Source organism: Pteropus medius, unplaced genomic scaffold (genome assembly GCF_902729225.1).
Source record: "Pteropus medius unplaced genomic scaffold, Ma_sr-lr_union100, whole genome shotgun sequence".
Taxonomy (NCBI): Eukaryota; Metazoa; Chordata; class Mammalia; order Chiroptera; family Pteropodidae; genus Pteropus; species Pteropus medius.
Window position 1 is genome coordinate 8383721 of NW_024349225.1, and position 16788 is coordinate 8400508.

The following is a 16788-nucleotide window of genomic DNA, read 5'->3' on the forward strand; positions in this document are numbered from 1 at the left end:
GGACTTCAGCCAGAAATATCAAAGAACTATAGTACTGAAAAGGCTTTGGGTTCATCGTGTGTCTGCAAGTATGTGGATGGGGTACGCTTATTCCGTGATCCAAGGTGAGGCAGGAGTAGGGAGAACGGTTTGTTCCCGGGGCGTGCCGGGGAGGGGGAGGTAAAGTCAAAGGGAGGCAAAGGAAGAAAACCTGTTAGGAGTGGAGGGAGGTCCTGCAGCTGCTTTCAAGGCATATGCTTAAGTCAGTATATAAAAAGTGGGAATTCTTTCATTACATTAGATTTGACATGAACATACACGCACACATAGACAGGAAGGGGAAACCATAATAAAGATGCGGCTTACCAATATATTTGAAACTATTTTTTTCCCTTGCAAGTAACAATATCATGCTTCAGGATTTCTTTAAAGAGGTTAAGTGTCATTGTAAATTTTTTTAAAAAACATTCGTTTTGCTTTTATATAATCACATATCCAGTTAAGGTCCAAATGTCATTCTTTTTCAGTTTGAATTAGTATCCAGATAAGACCTATTTATCACAATGATATTTTAATAATTGGTGTAATATTTAATAATATATCTAATGGCATTGATATATATTCTAAATCTCTGTTGATCTGTAGAGTCTCTGCTTTCACTTTTGATACTGTTTTGCTCAAAGGAAAGAGTTATTTCTGAAAACCCAATATAAGCCTTTGTAGCTTTAAAAGTTGTTGCTGTGGTATTCTAATTATATCAACTATTGCCTAGAACATACTTTCAAAATATTTCTTGATGGGTTTGGAAGAATGCATATGGAAGTTTTTTTTTTTACTAAAATTTTTTCTTTATAATGTATGATTTTTAATGGTTTCTAAATGTCCAGATGGAGCTTGTTATATTCATATTTTACAGTACAAAGTTCCTCGTAGTATTCTGGGTGGACTTCTGTCTCTGATCTTGTTACTTTAGTATTTTCAGAAGAGATTTACTTGCTTTTTTGGCCAGAGTTAAAACAGCTATTCCAGATGTATATCTAATAGGGATAGATTGGCTTTACTGCATGATTTGAGGAACTCCAGTGGTGTCTTTCTGCCTGCTAGTTAATGCCTAAAATTGGGGGAATTTTTTTAAACTGTATAACCAAGTAAGATGTAAACATTATTATGCTGTTGGGAGGGGGGGTGGGATTCAATGCAATAATTTGTACATTAGTTATTGTACATTAACATCTTTGTAGAAGTTAAGTATCAGGTTATGTTTAAATTCCATGAATTATCTTTCAATTCTAAGTCTCTATATTAAAATCGTTCTAGAGACCTTGTCTGGAGGAGTAAATACCCTCAGCTCCTGTGTAGTTAAATGGAATCCATTCTCTTCCCTCTGCTACCATTGTACAATCAAATAAAATCACTTTAGTCCTTTAGATAGAAAAAGACTGACTTGGGACTGTATGCGCATTTGTGTATGTGTGCATCCAGAGAGTCATGGGAGGATCATGAAGGGTTAAAGTCCTTGGAAAATAAGAGGACAGATTCACAAGAGAGGTCAGGAGGGGGTAGGTACCTGCCCATCAAGACCGACTTTGTGATCCTTCCTGGGACAAGACCTGACCCAGTAGTTACCTTTGCTTGAAATGTAGCATGTGCCAACTTTTAATTCTTGTCTTTGCTCTTGAAAGTGCTGATAGCCTATTATTTTTAAGGCGAATTGATTTGCTTTTTACTTTGCTGTGGATTATTATCAGCTCTAGCTCTGTGGTTAGTTTTAGTGAGGAGAAAGGTATTGTGGTCTCCTGGGATTTTTTTCATTTTCTTGGGGAAATATAGCAGTCAGAAAGGAATATCTGTGACTAATGTTAGTTTGATGATTTTGTTCTTTTCAGAAATGAGAAAGTAAATTATGCAAGACTTTTCTGGGTACATGAAACATGAATGTGAAAACTCGTTCTTTGAAGTTTCATAGAGTTCTTTACAGAATCTTATTTCTGTTTCCTTGTATTTAGGTGTAGCAGAATTAAGTATACACTGTACTTCATAACACTGTAAACTGAACTTATTCTAACCAAATCTGTAACTTGGATATGAAGCTCCTTGAGAGCAGTCTCTGTATTTTTCATCTCTGTATCCCCCGTAGGATCTGGCTAACAGTAAAACCCTCCTGTAAGTACAGTGCTGTTTGTTATTAAACAGTTAGTGAAATTCTCATTGTAATTTTGACAGAATCACCAGTTATATCAGAGCTGTAGTCTCTTAAACAGAGTAGTGGTTAAAATATTTTTGAATAAATGAGGACTTCTGTTTGTATTAATTCATGCTATTACAGATTATTTAAGTTCCCACTTTCCACTTAACATTTAATTTCTTGTTATTCTCAAATATAGCGATGCTGGGGATTTGCATTTTTTTTTTAAAGAGAAATATATTATTTAATGTTGGGTCTTAAAGACTAATGTCAACTGAAAAATAATACTGATTGGGTGTCTCATCACCAAAAAGGATTTATTTGGGAAAAAGAAAGAGTTACAACCCAATGCATGCAGACGTGGCAAGCCACGTGCACACTCTGGCCTGCATGCCGAGACGGAGGGGTATTCATAGAAGGGAAAAGTTAAGGGGAGGGGACATGAGAGCCATAGAGTTTTATTATAAACACAGTTCTTCGTGTGGGGTTCTTGTGTGGGGTTCTCGCAATTATGTAAAGTTGGAAAACTTCCACAAGCCCTGGCCCCTCCTCCTATAAGCCCTACTGACTGATTATGTTTGCTTAAAGTTCCAGTTAGTCTTTATCACTAAAATAATCCACTTTTATTACCAAGGTTTTTCTGTAGAGTTGGATAGAATTAAAACACCGATCTTAAATAATTCATCAAGAATTACTTTAAGTTATTTCCTGTATTTGACTTGCCTTGCCTGTCTTTTTCATCTGTTTGAAGTCCCTTGGTTTTGACTTTTGATGCCTCTCCTAGTGATGGTATGCTTGATGTTTTGAGAAAGACTGATTAAAACCCACTCGTGTACAAAGGAGTTTATTCTGGTTTGTATTATACATTTATGATTTTCATTTGGAATTGCTCTTTACGAGTGATATTTGTCTAAGTCTCAACTTTCTGAAAAATTCAGGCAAACAGAAAATGGGAGAAAATTTAACTAGGAGGCCTTTTAATACTATCTAGTATAACCAAGCAAGTCTATCTAAAGATAAAATTGGTTTCCAGATGACATTAGCTATGTTGTTCTCTGAATATTATGAAGACACTTTAAGTCTTGGCTGCAGTGGACCGTGCGTCAATAAGTATATTAACCAACTCAGTATTGATGGACTTGAGTATGTTACTTGTCCCACAGAGTAGAATTTACCATTGCTTATTGGATATTTTTGGCATTATTAATATTAAGTGATCTAGAATTTGACTGAAAATTTGAAGCCTCAATAAATGGACTAGTTAATTGTCATATAATAGTGTTCTTCAAACTTTTTTGTTCACATATTTCCTTAAGGAACTTCTAAAAGATCTAGGTGAGAAGAGGATGTGACTGTAAAGGGGGGATAGCAGGAGGCAGATGTATCTTTTCTGTCTTTTACAAACAGTGGATTATACGGATCTGTATATGTATTAAAATTCATAGAACTATACACCAAAAGAAAGACAATGTCTGTCTTCTCTCGCACATATTTTGGGTGACATCTGAAAACTTTTCCATCACAAGTTTAAATCATTGCAAATTATATACTTTTTGGTGTGTTGTAAATAATGACATTTTCAAATAAAACAGTTATATCATTTTTAAAAAGTATCCAGCAATCTAAAGTGTCTGGGAATCTTTAACACCCTTATCCATGTATAAAGTACCTGAACAGGCTCTTTGTTAACAGCTGAAAGTTGTAAATTACTCCTGGTCTTCACTGGATTTGTATTTCTATTCCACTTTCTTCATAGAATTTATCCTAATGTTATATTTTATTGACTATCCTAATGTTGTATTTATTTTAGTGTTGTATTTTATTTACTGCCCAAACACCGTATCACAATTCTCTGCACTTAAGGTAGGTATATAAATTGAAATTGAATTTTGGTTTTAGTGTGTTTAAAATCTTTATGATTGAATGAGGATTCTAACCTATCAGTACATAATCAAAACTATATTTTTGATAAAAGTAAAATTTTATTGGAAATGTACTATATCGGCTATTGCTGCAAAAAAAAAAAAAAACTAAATAAATAATAAATAATCTGAAAATCTCAGTAGCTTAAAACATTTTTTTCCCCTCATGAATCTCTGGGATTTGGTTGATCTTGGCTGAGCTTGACTGGGTTCCTCTAGATTTGGCTCCAGGCTCATAGATCTGCTTGGCACGTCTTATGATCTTCTTACGGAGTTAGAGGAAGCATGAAGAGGGCTGAGAAGCACTCATGCAAAGCCTTTTAAGACCCCAATTCAGAACTGGCATACTGCCCGCACTGTTGGGCAGAGAAATCCTATAACCAAGCCCAACCTAAATGGAGCAGGAAAATAGACTTTGCCTATTCTAGTGGTAGTTAACTGCAGAGCATTTTGGCCAAGGATATGGATGTATATTCTCTAACGGGGAGGAACTGAAAAATTGGGACCGATAATCCAGCCTATCCTGTGCATCTTTTATTGAGATGTTTTGTTTTGTGTTGGTGATAGTTACTAGAATGAGACACCTAAATAGAAATCTGAAGCAGTAGGAGTTTGGGTTTGAGGGAACAATATTTGCCAAAATGAAAGAAGGATGGAAACTATAGAGTTGGTATGTCTAGAGTATATGGTGAAAGAGAATGGGAAGGAGAGTAAGGCCAAGGTCATTGTAAAAGAACCTTTTATGCCATGTGAGAGAGGTTAGACTTTAACTTTGGTGCAATGGAGAAATCATTGGAATGTTTTAAACAGCAGAGTAGAAATGTGGTCAGGTTTTCTTGTGCTCTAGAAAAATAAGTCATTTTTGGCTGTTTCTACATATAACACTGACGTTAGATAAGCCTAGAGGCTGAGAGACCCGTGAGGAGACCATTGCAAAAACCCAGTTGAAGAATGAAGGTGGCCCAAACCAAGGTGGCGGACTCAGGGTGGGAAGGAGATGTCCATGAGCCACTAAGTTGAACTGTTTTCAGCCAATGAGAATATTGGTTACATTTTTCTCATTTACATATAATTTGAATGTTAGAACAAGGGCAGTTTAGTTTAATTAAGATATGTCCTCAATCTTTAATTTTATAGAACAGTATGAATGTTATTAGCAGTGTATGGTAAAAATGATTTGTAAATAGTAAAGTTTAATACAAATGCAAATTATTAATATTATGCAGGATACTCTTTGAATTCCTTAGGAAGAGTTAATAAGTTATTGTTGTTTTATTGCAGCTAGAGAAACACTATTTAACTATTATCTCAGTGCCCTAGTGTGTATTGTGCATATTTTGTCTCCGTAGTTTATTTGTCCCCACCAGAAAATTCCAAATACTTGTCTGAAAAACTCTTAAAGTTATTACTGCTCTTTAATGGCTTCTAATTGTCAACAAGATAAATCTGAATTTCTTGGTGTGGAATTCAGGTTCTCCAAGATCTGCTATTTGCTTATCTCCTCCTCTAATTTTCATAGCACTTCATTTCATGTACCACTCCCTCCTCTTCCCCCACCACAAACAGAAAACAAGCAGAATCCCTGGCACCATACTAATTTTTTTTTCAGTTTCTGGAATGTACTGTGTAGTTTGCTGTCATTAATCACTCTTGACTTGGAATGTCTCCATCCTCATTCACTTTACCTACTTCAGATGATTGGTATAATAAAAATGACTTGTGTGTCTTTAAACTGGAGGTGATACTTGAGGGCCAGATTTCACCTTTCTGTTTTACTAATATACTTCTGGTGCTTGGCACAAAGTGGATGTTCAATAAATATTTGAATAATTAGTACATTGATGAATTATTATTGAGAGGCATTTTAGAATTTCCTGTGGATTGAGTTATTTTGTTTCTTTTTGTGTGCAGTCACATTCATATGCATTCCACGCACAGAAACCTGTGTGTATGTAGGCAGTTGTTGCATGCTTCCACTGTGTCAGTGAAACAGCTGACTGCTTTGGTTACAGAGGATTGTATTGTAGCAGAAATGATCCAGGTTTATTTGTGAGTCCCTCCCTAGGAATGTCAGCTCTGAGCTTGCATTGAAGTCATTGGACCAGGTGCTAGCTACACTGCCTTTGGGAATTCCATGAGGGAGAGAGGATTGGCACATTCCTTTCATCCCTTAGATATTTTATTATCTTTTGCCTAAACAACACAAGTGATGATGTGTTTCTGCTAAGATGCAAAGATCTTGGAATGCTGAATTCCACAAATTGTATGTGTTTAAAAAGAAAGATCTTAGTTTTTCTAAACTCCTGTCACAATTTTGAACAAAAGGGTATTTATATGTAAAATAAATGCATACATTTTATTTTATATATATTTTTTATTTTGTTTTTAAAGCCTACAGCACCTGGTCTTCCTGGGTGGTCTCCCATCCAAGTACTAACCAGGCCCAACCCTGCTTAGCTTCCGAGATCAGACAAGATCGAGCATGATCAGGGTGGCATGGCCATAGACTAAATGCCTAAATTTTAGATTCTGAAGTTAAGCTGCAAATTCTCATCTTATATACTTATATACTTAAATTCTCATCTTATATCTCATCATGATATACTTATGGCATGACTTTTTATTATTTTTACATAACTGGTGAGAAAATGTGCTCCAACCCATTTTTTGCTCTTTTTCTCTTTATTTTTTAAATTACCATACAGTAAAGTTGACTTTTTTGTTCATACAGTTCTATGAATTTTAACCCATGTTGATTTGTATAACCCCACAATCAGCAGAATGATTATCCCAGAAAACTTTGCTATGCAGTCTCTCTGTAGTCGCATCTTCCCCATGAGGAACCACTGACCTCTGTCACTACTGTTTTGTCTTTTAAATAGAACCATACAGAATATAACCTTCTGAGACTGGTTTCTGTTGGAAACGGCATAATGCCTTTGCAGTCATCCAAGTTTTTGTGTGTATCAATAGTTCATTCTTTTTTATTGCTGAGTAGTATTCCATCGTATGGCTGTGTACCACATTTTGTTTACATTCATCTGTCGAATATTCAGGTTGTTTCAAGTTGGGGCAGTTACGAATAGAGCTACCATAAATGTTCCTCCACCGACAAGTGGGATTGCTGGGTCATGTGATAAGTGTATGTTTACTTTATAAAAAACTGCCAAACTTTTTTCCAGAGCGGCTGTATCGTTTTGCATTCCCCTTAGCTGGGTATGGGAGTTGCAGTTGGTCGGCATCCTCATTAGTGCTTGCTTCTGTCGGTGTTTTTTATATTAGCCATTCTGATAGGTGTGTAGCGGTATCGCATTGTGGTTTTAATTTGCATTTCCTTTGTGGCCGCAGATGTTCAACATCTTTTCATGCTGTTTGCTGTTCATATTACTTCTTTGAGGAAGAGTCTGTTCAAGTCCTTTGCTTGTTTTTTTTGAATGGTTTCTTTTCTTAGTGTCTCATTTTTGTTTGGCCTTTGTACACCCTCTGTAAGTAATATTTCTTTTTCTCACTACTTTTTCTTATTTTTGTATTAGACAGTGTCACAAGATTTCATAGACCTAAAAGCTGGGTTTTAAATGTGGGTTACCCTATTAGTCGCTTTGTGACAAAATATTTACCTGACAGGATTATTACGAAAAGTAGATAATTTTAAGTGGTTTATGTGGAGTGCTTGACACAGAGCTGTATCTAAACCTTTCTCTCCCTCAATTTATATCTTACAGTGCATTCCCTGTAATGCTCAGTGGAAAGAAACTCAGAAAAGAAAACTGAGATATGCCCCCTGCAGTAGCTACCTTTTGGAGGGCTACTATGAACATGAGTATTTTAATGGCTCTAATAAGTTGGATATTTCTTTGTCGTAGGACTTGTTTTATCCAGCATTTTCCCATCTTATTTATGGAACACTTGGCCTGTGACATCTACTTAACATACTTTATGACACAGACTTTGGGAAATATTGACTTAGCATGTTACTCCACATAGTGTGGCACATAATAACTAGTCATTATTTGTCAAATAGATTCATGATTTCATTTAGGTTTTAAGTCCTGAAGTAAACAATTAACGAATGTATTCACTTTTATCTTGAGATGGGTTATATAGCTTATCATATCCTTCTCTATTTCATGTTTGTTTTTCATGACTCTCCCCATTTCTAAGGAAGTACTAGGTGGTTTGATAGTTTGATTCTTAGACCAGTAGCACCATTAGCACCTCTGGGTGATATTAGAAATGCAAATTCTTGGGACCCTCCCTAGGCCACCAGAAAGAAAAACTCAGTGAGGCCCTGTAATGTGTGTTCAACAGGCCCTTCAGGTGATTGTTACTTGTACTAGTGTTGGAGAAACCCATTCTAGGGAATCATTTAGTTTGGGGTTTTGTTAGCAGAGCAGCAAAATCAGAGAAGGTTCAGATCATCTAGATCTGACTAGGATTAATCACAACATCTTTCTGTATATCTGGTGATGCTGAAAAACTTTGTGAAACACATGAGAACACTAATACAGATTGGCACGTGTTACTGCCTTAGTTTTCCAGTTCGGGTTGTGAGAGCAGTTCAGTTGGAAGCCCTCAGCAGCTGAGAAGGCAGAGAGGGGAAGGACGGGAACATGAGTATCGCATGTAGTGAGGATACGTTTTACAGCCCAGTTTCACTTGCCCATGTTTGTACTCCAGGTCACACTGTCGCATCTTTTTCTTCCTACGGGTCGTGGTTAGGGTCATAGAAGGGGAAGCAGATCTGTTGAAGACGAGCGAACACTGGATTCAGACTCTGAAAACTTGGGTGCGAGTACCACTCAGTTACGACCTTTATCAAGACTTTATATATCAGTGGTTTTCACCTGGGGGCGATTTGCCCTCCAGAGGTTGTTTGACAGACTTTTGAGACATTTTTGGTTGTCGCAATTGGGAATGGGGTGTTAATAGCATTTAGTGGGTAGAGGCTAGGGATGCTGCTAAACATCCTGCAGTACACACAACAGCTTCCCCAAACCAAGAATTATCTGGCCAAGATATCAGTAGTGTCATGACTGTGAAATCCTGGGTTAAATGATTACATTAAAATTGTAAATGGTCATATATGGTATGTAATGTTTGTTTTATTTAGAACATAAGTATTTTAAGAATAGGTATTTTAAAAAGACCTGTGTCTCAGTATTACCTTTCAAAGATAAAGTATAGGATATAGTGCAGATGAAGGAAATTAGAGCAAATCTATGTGATCTTGGATAAATTATTTACCTGACAGGATTATTATGAGAATTAGATAATTAGGTACAATTAGTATTAATTATATACATACTAATATGATAATTAGATATATACTGATATGTTCCAAAAGCCTAGTATTTAAGTAGCATTTTGATATATAGGAATGGTGCAGAAGATAGAGTATTGTATAAGAAATGATATTGTATCAGTATAAGCAACTTTAGAGAAGTTTGTATTTAAACACATTACATCAATTCAATCCAGATTATTTGAGAGATTTATATAATTCTGTTAGAATGTGTTAGCCAAGTATAAAAAAGTGTAGGTACCCAGGGCTTTTAATCAGAATTCCAATTTATGGAAACAGTCTGTCAGCACATTTGAGCCAGTATCCTGTCTAGGACTACGTACCATACCACCAGCAAGATGGGGTAACCTTCATGTGCTCTGTGACTGTTTCACCTTGCAATACTTATGGAGAAGGAGGGGCTTAGCCTAGACCCTCTCTATGAATTAGAAAATTAATTGATCTTGGTCATCAAGTTCTAAGGATTACAGGTTAAAGAGATTATCTGTACTTAGAGTATGCATTTTACCTACGTTAAATTGAAGCCATCTTTCACTCACTGCAGTCTGAGAGTTTGAAAAGACAGAAACTTCATCGTTAAGATCTGAATATAGGTCTTGGTGTACATTCCACCTTTTAATCTTCATCAGCCAAATAGTCAACATTTTATACAGCCATTATTTTATATCAGACACTGTCTTAAGATCTTTACATGCAATAATATTTAATTCTTATGGTGGTTCTATAAGGATAGGCATTGTTTTACTGTCCACTTTTGTTAATGACAGTCACACAGAAAGTGGTAGAACTAGGATTCAAACCCAGGAAATCAGGCTCTGGGGTATGTGTTCTTAACTACCACGCTCTACTGCCTGTTTAACAGCTGCCTTGCAGGATGGTCATAATTAAATCAGATTTCATGTGCCAACACCTCACTTGTGTTAGGTACTCATGAATGAGAGCTATTATCATGTATTGTTGTTAAACACGAAGCATGACTTTTAAACGTCTCTTAAAAAAAACTAGAGTCTATGGCCATGCTACCCTGAACAAGCCCGATCCTGTCTGATCTCGGAAGCTAAGCAGGGTTGGGCCTGGTTAGTACTTGGATGGGAGACCACCTAGGAAGACCAGATGCTGTAGGCGTAAAAAGTAAGAAATAAGGGATAGTAAACTGACAAGGTCTTTGCAATCTATGAGGTCAACCAAGCATTGCCTCGTCTAAAAACCAAACAAAACAAAAAACTAGAAATTATATATCTAAATCGGGAATGCATATTTTAAAAATATTTCCCACATAATAAGAATAGGAGTTATACTGAGATGATCATTTTTTTTCCCTTTATTATCTTAGTATATTACATTGATTTTCATATGTTGAACCAACGTTGCATTCTTGGGATAAATCTCACTTGGTATAGTGTATAGTCCTTTTAGTATGCACCTTGATTTGATTTCTAATAATTTATTGAGGAATTTTGCATCTAAATAATGGATATTGGTCTGTAGCTTTCTTTTTTCGTGGTATCTTTGTCTGGCTTTATCTTAGTCATTCTCTAATCTGTACGCCCTCATCATGGAAAGAGGCCTTATTTTACTCACCCGTTTCTAGCCTTAGGTCAGAGGTCATTTCACTACATAAGTGCAGAAAGCCAGTCAATCAGGTGATCGTGTGGGGCCCTTAAAACATTCCGGTTTGGCAGTCAGGACAGTAGTCCCTGGCATAGGGGGATATTTAAGAAGCATGTGTACTTTTGCAGTACTGTTAAGATTCTGTCGCGCCCTGATGTTAATAGGGCGGCTTTAGTTGTTTTCAAAGTTATTAACTGCTCTGATTTCAAGGCCCGTAAGTGCCAGAGGCAGAATTTCAAATCTTACTCTAAAAGGATTCTGTATTTTTATCTTTTGGATACCTCTAAAGTATGCTTTTCCTTCCTTCTCTCTCTTTCTTCTTTTTCTAAATTCTCTGTAGCTCTCACCTGGTATTTGGACTAGTGGCCTGGAAAGACATTATTGGTAGTGGTGCTGTTAAAGCAGTTTTTTGCTGCCCTGTGATTTTTACACCACACCATAAATTAAACCAGCGATAATAGCGAGCTTTACAATGAATCATAGTACACATAGCCACGTGAATACACAGTAGTCACATAATACTTACAGTACTGTGTGTTCACAATTCGATACTGACATATCTAGTAAAATTAACTTTAATATAGAGTTTATTAACTATGATATATCATTAACATTTTCCAGTAATATTTTTGATTTCAATGATAATCAGAGTTTGATTTCAGGGTTCAGCAGTGAAACCACAGGGATTGAATCTTGAGAATGTTTTTATAGATTGCTTGAACAAAAAATGTGTATTAATATAAGCCCTAAACCAAAAGAATCTTGAAATTTGAAATGTGTTTTTTACCTATTACCTCTAACACTGATGCTGTAGAGAGAATTCTATTGCTTTGGACAGCCAGTAGTTGCTGAAATAAGGGTAATGAATAACGTCTTTGTTGCTCTTAGTTAAGGCAGTCGGAATATATGAGTTCAGCCAGCAGGAAATAGCTTGCAGTCAGGACCCAAGTTTAGGGAACGTAGTACATACACACGGACGTGCCTCTTCGTGGTTATTGGAAAACTAGTTCTGTGAGTCCGAAACAGGAAAACCAGCTTTTTTGTTTGTTAGCATCACATGAAAGGATTGTTACTAAGTTATCTGCAGAGCAATGACAGGTGTCCTAAAGGGTACAGTTAGAAAACCTCTAGAACTATAAGAAATATCTCTTAATGAATACCTGTATGTATATTACTTTTTTGTGTGAGATGTTTCATACATTGAAGGAAACTTTTCTTCTGCTCATCCTTTCAACAAGGACAGATCAGCAGTAAAGAACAGTCCATTTTGTTTTGATCTAAATAAGATTGTACAGAGATGAAAGTTGTTCAGTTAATTAGAGAAAAGGTTATATTTGTGGATGCATTCTAAGTTCTGGCATGACCTATACAAATTTTTTAATTCTCTGAGTCATTATGCATTAACTCTGGAAAAATTTGTGATTACTCTGCTACTGAGAGTAAAAGGTAGAAATTTCCTTTTTCCTTTGATGAAATGGACTGGTAAGCACATGTATGTCATTCTAATTAGTCTCTTGAGCTTGACTTAAATGGCATCCTATGTATAGACAGATGAATCAAGGTCATTTCACTTGGGGAGTCTGCCTGTCTTTAGATTCTTCTCTAGAAGATATGAAAAAGACTTTTCCAGTTGTTTTGGTACCACTGTCTATCAATGAGGGAGGCGGAGGCAGCCTGGAACAGTGAAAAGAGCATGGGCTTTGGATTTACACAATACCTAGGGTTTTGAAATCTGGCTTCACCAACTGGTTCTTGAACTTGAATAAGTTACTTAACATTTCTGAGCATTTGTATGTTGGCGATGATAATGCCTGTCCTTCAGAGCTGTAGATAATGATATTATAATTATAATATATCAAAGTGTGCAAAGTGCCTAGTACGTAATATATACTCCGTAAGTGGTAGCTATTATTACAGTCATACTCTAGGGAGAGTTAGAATTGCCTCGAGTCATTTTTAGTTTGCGCAGAAACCTCATACAGTGGAGATTTGTGAACATTAATTTAAAAATACTTGAGTGACTAGTACGTGCAAGGAACAGTGATTAATACAGAGGAAAATCGGTGGTCATGTCGTTAAATGCAAAGAGCTAGTTAAAGAGTTTTATCTGCAAATAGCTAGTTGACTCTTTCCAAAATGCAAACATCTTATCTTAGAAAAACTATACCCTCAAAAATGTAAGAAATAATGAGAAGGGAGCGCTATTAGGGGGATACTATTAAAGAGGTTTTCTTAGAACACAAGAATTCATAAGCCCCACCCTATGTTACTCCTTTATACAAAATCTTCTTTCGAGGATGACACCTGCACATAGAACTCAGCAGGGCAGGATAACACTGTTATCAGCAGAAGTTTCGGCTTCAAACCCTGTTGAAGAAATAGTTAGCGAGGACCAAGGATAGATCTTACCTTTCCAGGTGCATGAAAAAGGACCAGACCTTCTAATAAGACACAGTAGATGGAGAAAATGTGGCCCAGTCAGTGTCTCTGGATTTAATAAATTATAACAAGTCTTCCATTTCCTTGAGGGTGGAGTTGAAAGCCAAGATTCTAATTAAACTTTCTGAGGAGAATGAAGATCTGGGAAGGGAGAGAGGAGACTTCAGTGTCTGTGTCTTAGAGACCAGTACATAATTAAGCATGATCTTTAAAAATTATTAAGCTCATTGGAATAAGTTTCTGAAATATTCTGATTTTTGAAAAGTTTGCTATTTGATTTTTGGGCAGTTGGTATTTTGGCCACAAAATGGCTAGAATACTTTAGGAATGGATTGCAACATATATTTTATTTAAATTTTGTCCATCCATGAAAACTAAAATTGTTTATGCTCTATAAATATGTAAAAACTATCTACTGATAAAGTTTACTTTGAATTTCTTTAAACCATATCACTTTTATATATCTTGCATCTTAGGAATCTGAATATCTAGAACAAAAACCTAAATGAAATCAAATTTGCACATGTCCAAACAATTCTGTGGACTAAATCCCTTCTGTGAACAAGCTCTAAACCTTAATGATAGGAATTAGTAGGTTATATTTTAATTTTAGCCTTAAGGATAAAAATTGCTATAAGAGTGTATATTAGAGAACATTTTTAAGAGTATGACAAGGAAAAGACTGGTTAAAGATGTCCGAAAAATATTATCAGTAGTTATTTCTGGGTGATAGGATTATGACTGCTTTTAATTGTCTATTACTATGTGTTTTGGATTCTAGAAAATGGGCGAGCGTGGCTTCTATAATTAGGAAAAAACATGTCAATCGATATTAAATACATGTTGTAGGAAATGGATATGAATAAGACATATAATCCCCGCTTTTAAGTGGGATGGGGCCGGAGTCAGACATGTAGGTAATAGTAACTTACATGTACTGTAATGCGGGGTATTTCCTCCCCTCAAATAACTGTATCAGTAAAAACCCATGTGATTGTCATGCAGTGTGGAGTTATAAACTTTAGGTGAGAGAGAAAATACTTTTGAGAACATCGAACAGAAGAGAGGAAATATGAATCGTTTGAAATGATGAGTTCACTAGGGAAGTGGAAAGGAATAGAATTTAGGAAGAGGAAGTCAGCATATGCAGAGATTGAACAGGTTGACACGTTCAGTCTACCAGAGAGCTGCTGGTGGGGTACATGGGCGAAGCATAGGGTAAAGAGCGGTGAGAGGTGAGGCTGGAGAGGTAAGCAAATGCCCGATCGTGGCGGATCCTTCTTGTACCATGCTAAGGAATTTGGAATTGTGACTGTGCAGTCAAGAGTCCATCTGAGGTTTTAAGTAGAAACATGACTTGAGGTTTGCCTTTTCAAAATGTCAGTGTAGAGGCAGCGTAGGTATTAGATTGGAGCAGATTGAGACCGAAGTCAGGAAGATCAGGTAGATGAATGTCATGGCAGCTCAGGCAAGGAGGTAAAGGGCACAAATTCGGACAGTGGTCAACGGACAGAAAGGAATAGATGGATTTGACAGATTTAAAAGGGAGAATATAGGCTATAGTGATAGATTTAGGGGAAAAAAAAGTCTAGAATGATGAAGTTTCTGGGCTGGATGCCTTAAGACTGGGGCATGCCACACACAACACATCACACACCACACACACACACCCCACCACCAAAAAGCAAACGAAACCGAAAGTAGGAACAAAATGGATTGAAATGGATTTTTGGCTCTCTTAGGATATCTAAGTATACTCACCCATGGGCTATAGGAGTCAACTGATCTGTTGTCAAAGAGTGATCAGGGTTGGCGAGATTTGGGAGCTGTGGTTGGCCGGAAAGTGCCTCTTCAAAAGACATCTGTGACTCACCTCACATAGCAAAAAAAAGGGGGATGGTGTGGGGAGTGTCTTTACAGATGAAGTGGGGAAATTATCCTGGGTTATGTAAGTGAGCCCTAAACGCAGTCACGCGTATCCTTATAAGAGAGAGGCAGAGGGAGGCTTCACAGGAAAGGATGATGTGAAGGGGAAACTGAGAGAGAGCTGAAGATGCAGGCCTTGAAGATTGGAGCGATGTGGCCACGAACCACAGAATGCTGGTAGCCACGAGAAACTGGAAGAGGCAAGGCAAGGCATGGATTCTCCCCTAGAGCCTCTGAAGGGAGCTGAGGCCTTGCTGATACCTTGATTTTGTCCTAATTATACCGATTGCAGATTTCTAGCCTCCAGAACTATGAGAGAATGCATTTTTGTTGTGTTAAGCCATCTAGTTTGTGGCAATTTGTTACAGCAGCCACAGGCAACTAGTACAGGAGCCAGTAGCCTAGAATTTATAATTAAAAGTAGCAGATGTGAATGGCTTCGCCTAGAGATGGTGCATGGAATGAGGATAGAAATATCTGGCATCATCAAGAAATAGAGTATTTTGGATTAAAGAGTATTTCAGAAACTAAATAACAAAGCCTTGTAATTATTGCCACTTTAATTGCTAACATATGCTTTTGACTGAATACTAATAATTTCCTTTGTCGTTTGTATAAAATGTGAACCATGTTGGTAACTCCTAAATATACATCCTCAGTGGATATAGCTCACTTATGTTCTAATCTGTAACTCTGTCTCTGGTGATCTAGATGCTACTTTATATTCATTTTGCTCCAAACCAGAGATTTAATACTAGTTTTCTTTCCTATATTCTCTATTACCAGGTAATTATCAAATCCCTTCTTCAAAAGGTTTCTTAAGTCTGTCATTCTCCATGGCCTAGTCCTTGTCATCTCAGTGTAGTTTTCTGCAGCCGATTTTTATTCTCTTCACAGGTGGTCCAATCAGGAGTTTTACAGGCCAGGCTTCTTTAAATAGCACAATAAATGGTTACTATGTCTCACAAATCTAGAATGAGTCCTTTTTGTATCCCAGTACAGTCTGGATGTCAAGGATGTCATTTGGCCCACCTATATCTCACATTATTTTATTAACACATTTCCGGACTTCGAATCAGGCCAAGTTCATCATGCAACAAATCCAGTGAACTGGGTTAAGGGATGGGCCAGCTGCGCCCCTCTAGAGTGTCTGTTTCTAAAGGTTAACTGGAAATGTAACAAGGTAGAGAAATTGTTTTCTAAAAATTCTCTCGGAGTATTATATGTGGCTTTGGGAAATATTTTTATAAGCTGTCTGCGTTAGAGCTTGAGACCACCAAAGGGCATATGAATACTGCCTGCTGAAGTGGGCAATGCTGGTTAACAGCGGGGCGTTGTGCTGAGTCAGGATTCCCAAGTTCAGGGCCAGACGTGACTTGTTCAGGACCACAGAAGAGGTGTTACATGCGGTCTTCCTCCTCCTC

The 16788-nt window shown here is 36.9% G+C and overlaps 1 protein-coding gene, 1 long non-coding RNA gene, 1 other non-coding gene and 1 pseudogene across 6 annotated transcripts in view; 2 read left to right on the forward strand and 2 right to left on the reverse strand.

Annotated features, from left to right (window-relative positions):
• The window catches only part of ABL2 (ABL proto-oncogene 2, non-receptor tyrosine kinase), an 88699-nt gene that overhangs the window by 30210 nt on the left and 41701 nt on the right, over positions 1 to 16788 (forward strand). The gene's annotated exons all lie outside the window — the stretch shown is intronic.
• Positions 6476 to 6594, reverse strand: LOC120617810 (5S ribosomal RNA). The gene has a single exon (XR_005657050.1). It is a non-coding gene; the product is annotated as a 5S ribosomal RNA (ribosomal RNA).
• LOC120617623 (uncharacterized) lies at positions 6632 to 15286 on the reverse strand. Its single transcript, XR_005656976.1, has 3 exons — positions 15200 to 15286; positions 13409 to 13579; positions 6632 to 8827 (listed from the first exon to the last, which is right to left on the reverse strand). It is a non-coding gene; the product is annotated as an uncharacterized LOC120617623 (long non-coding RNA).
• Positions 10395 to 10513, forward strand: LOC120617843 (uncharacterized; annotated as a pseudogene).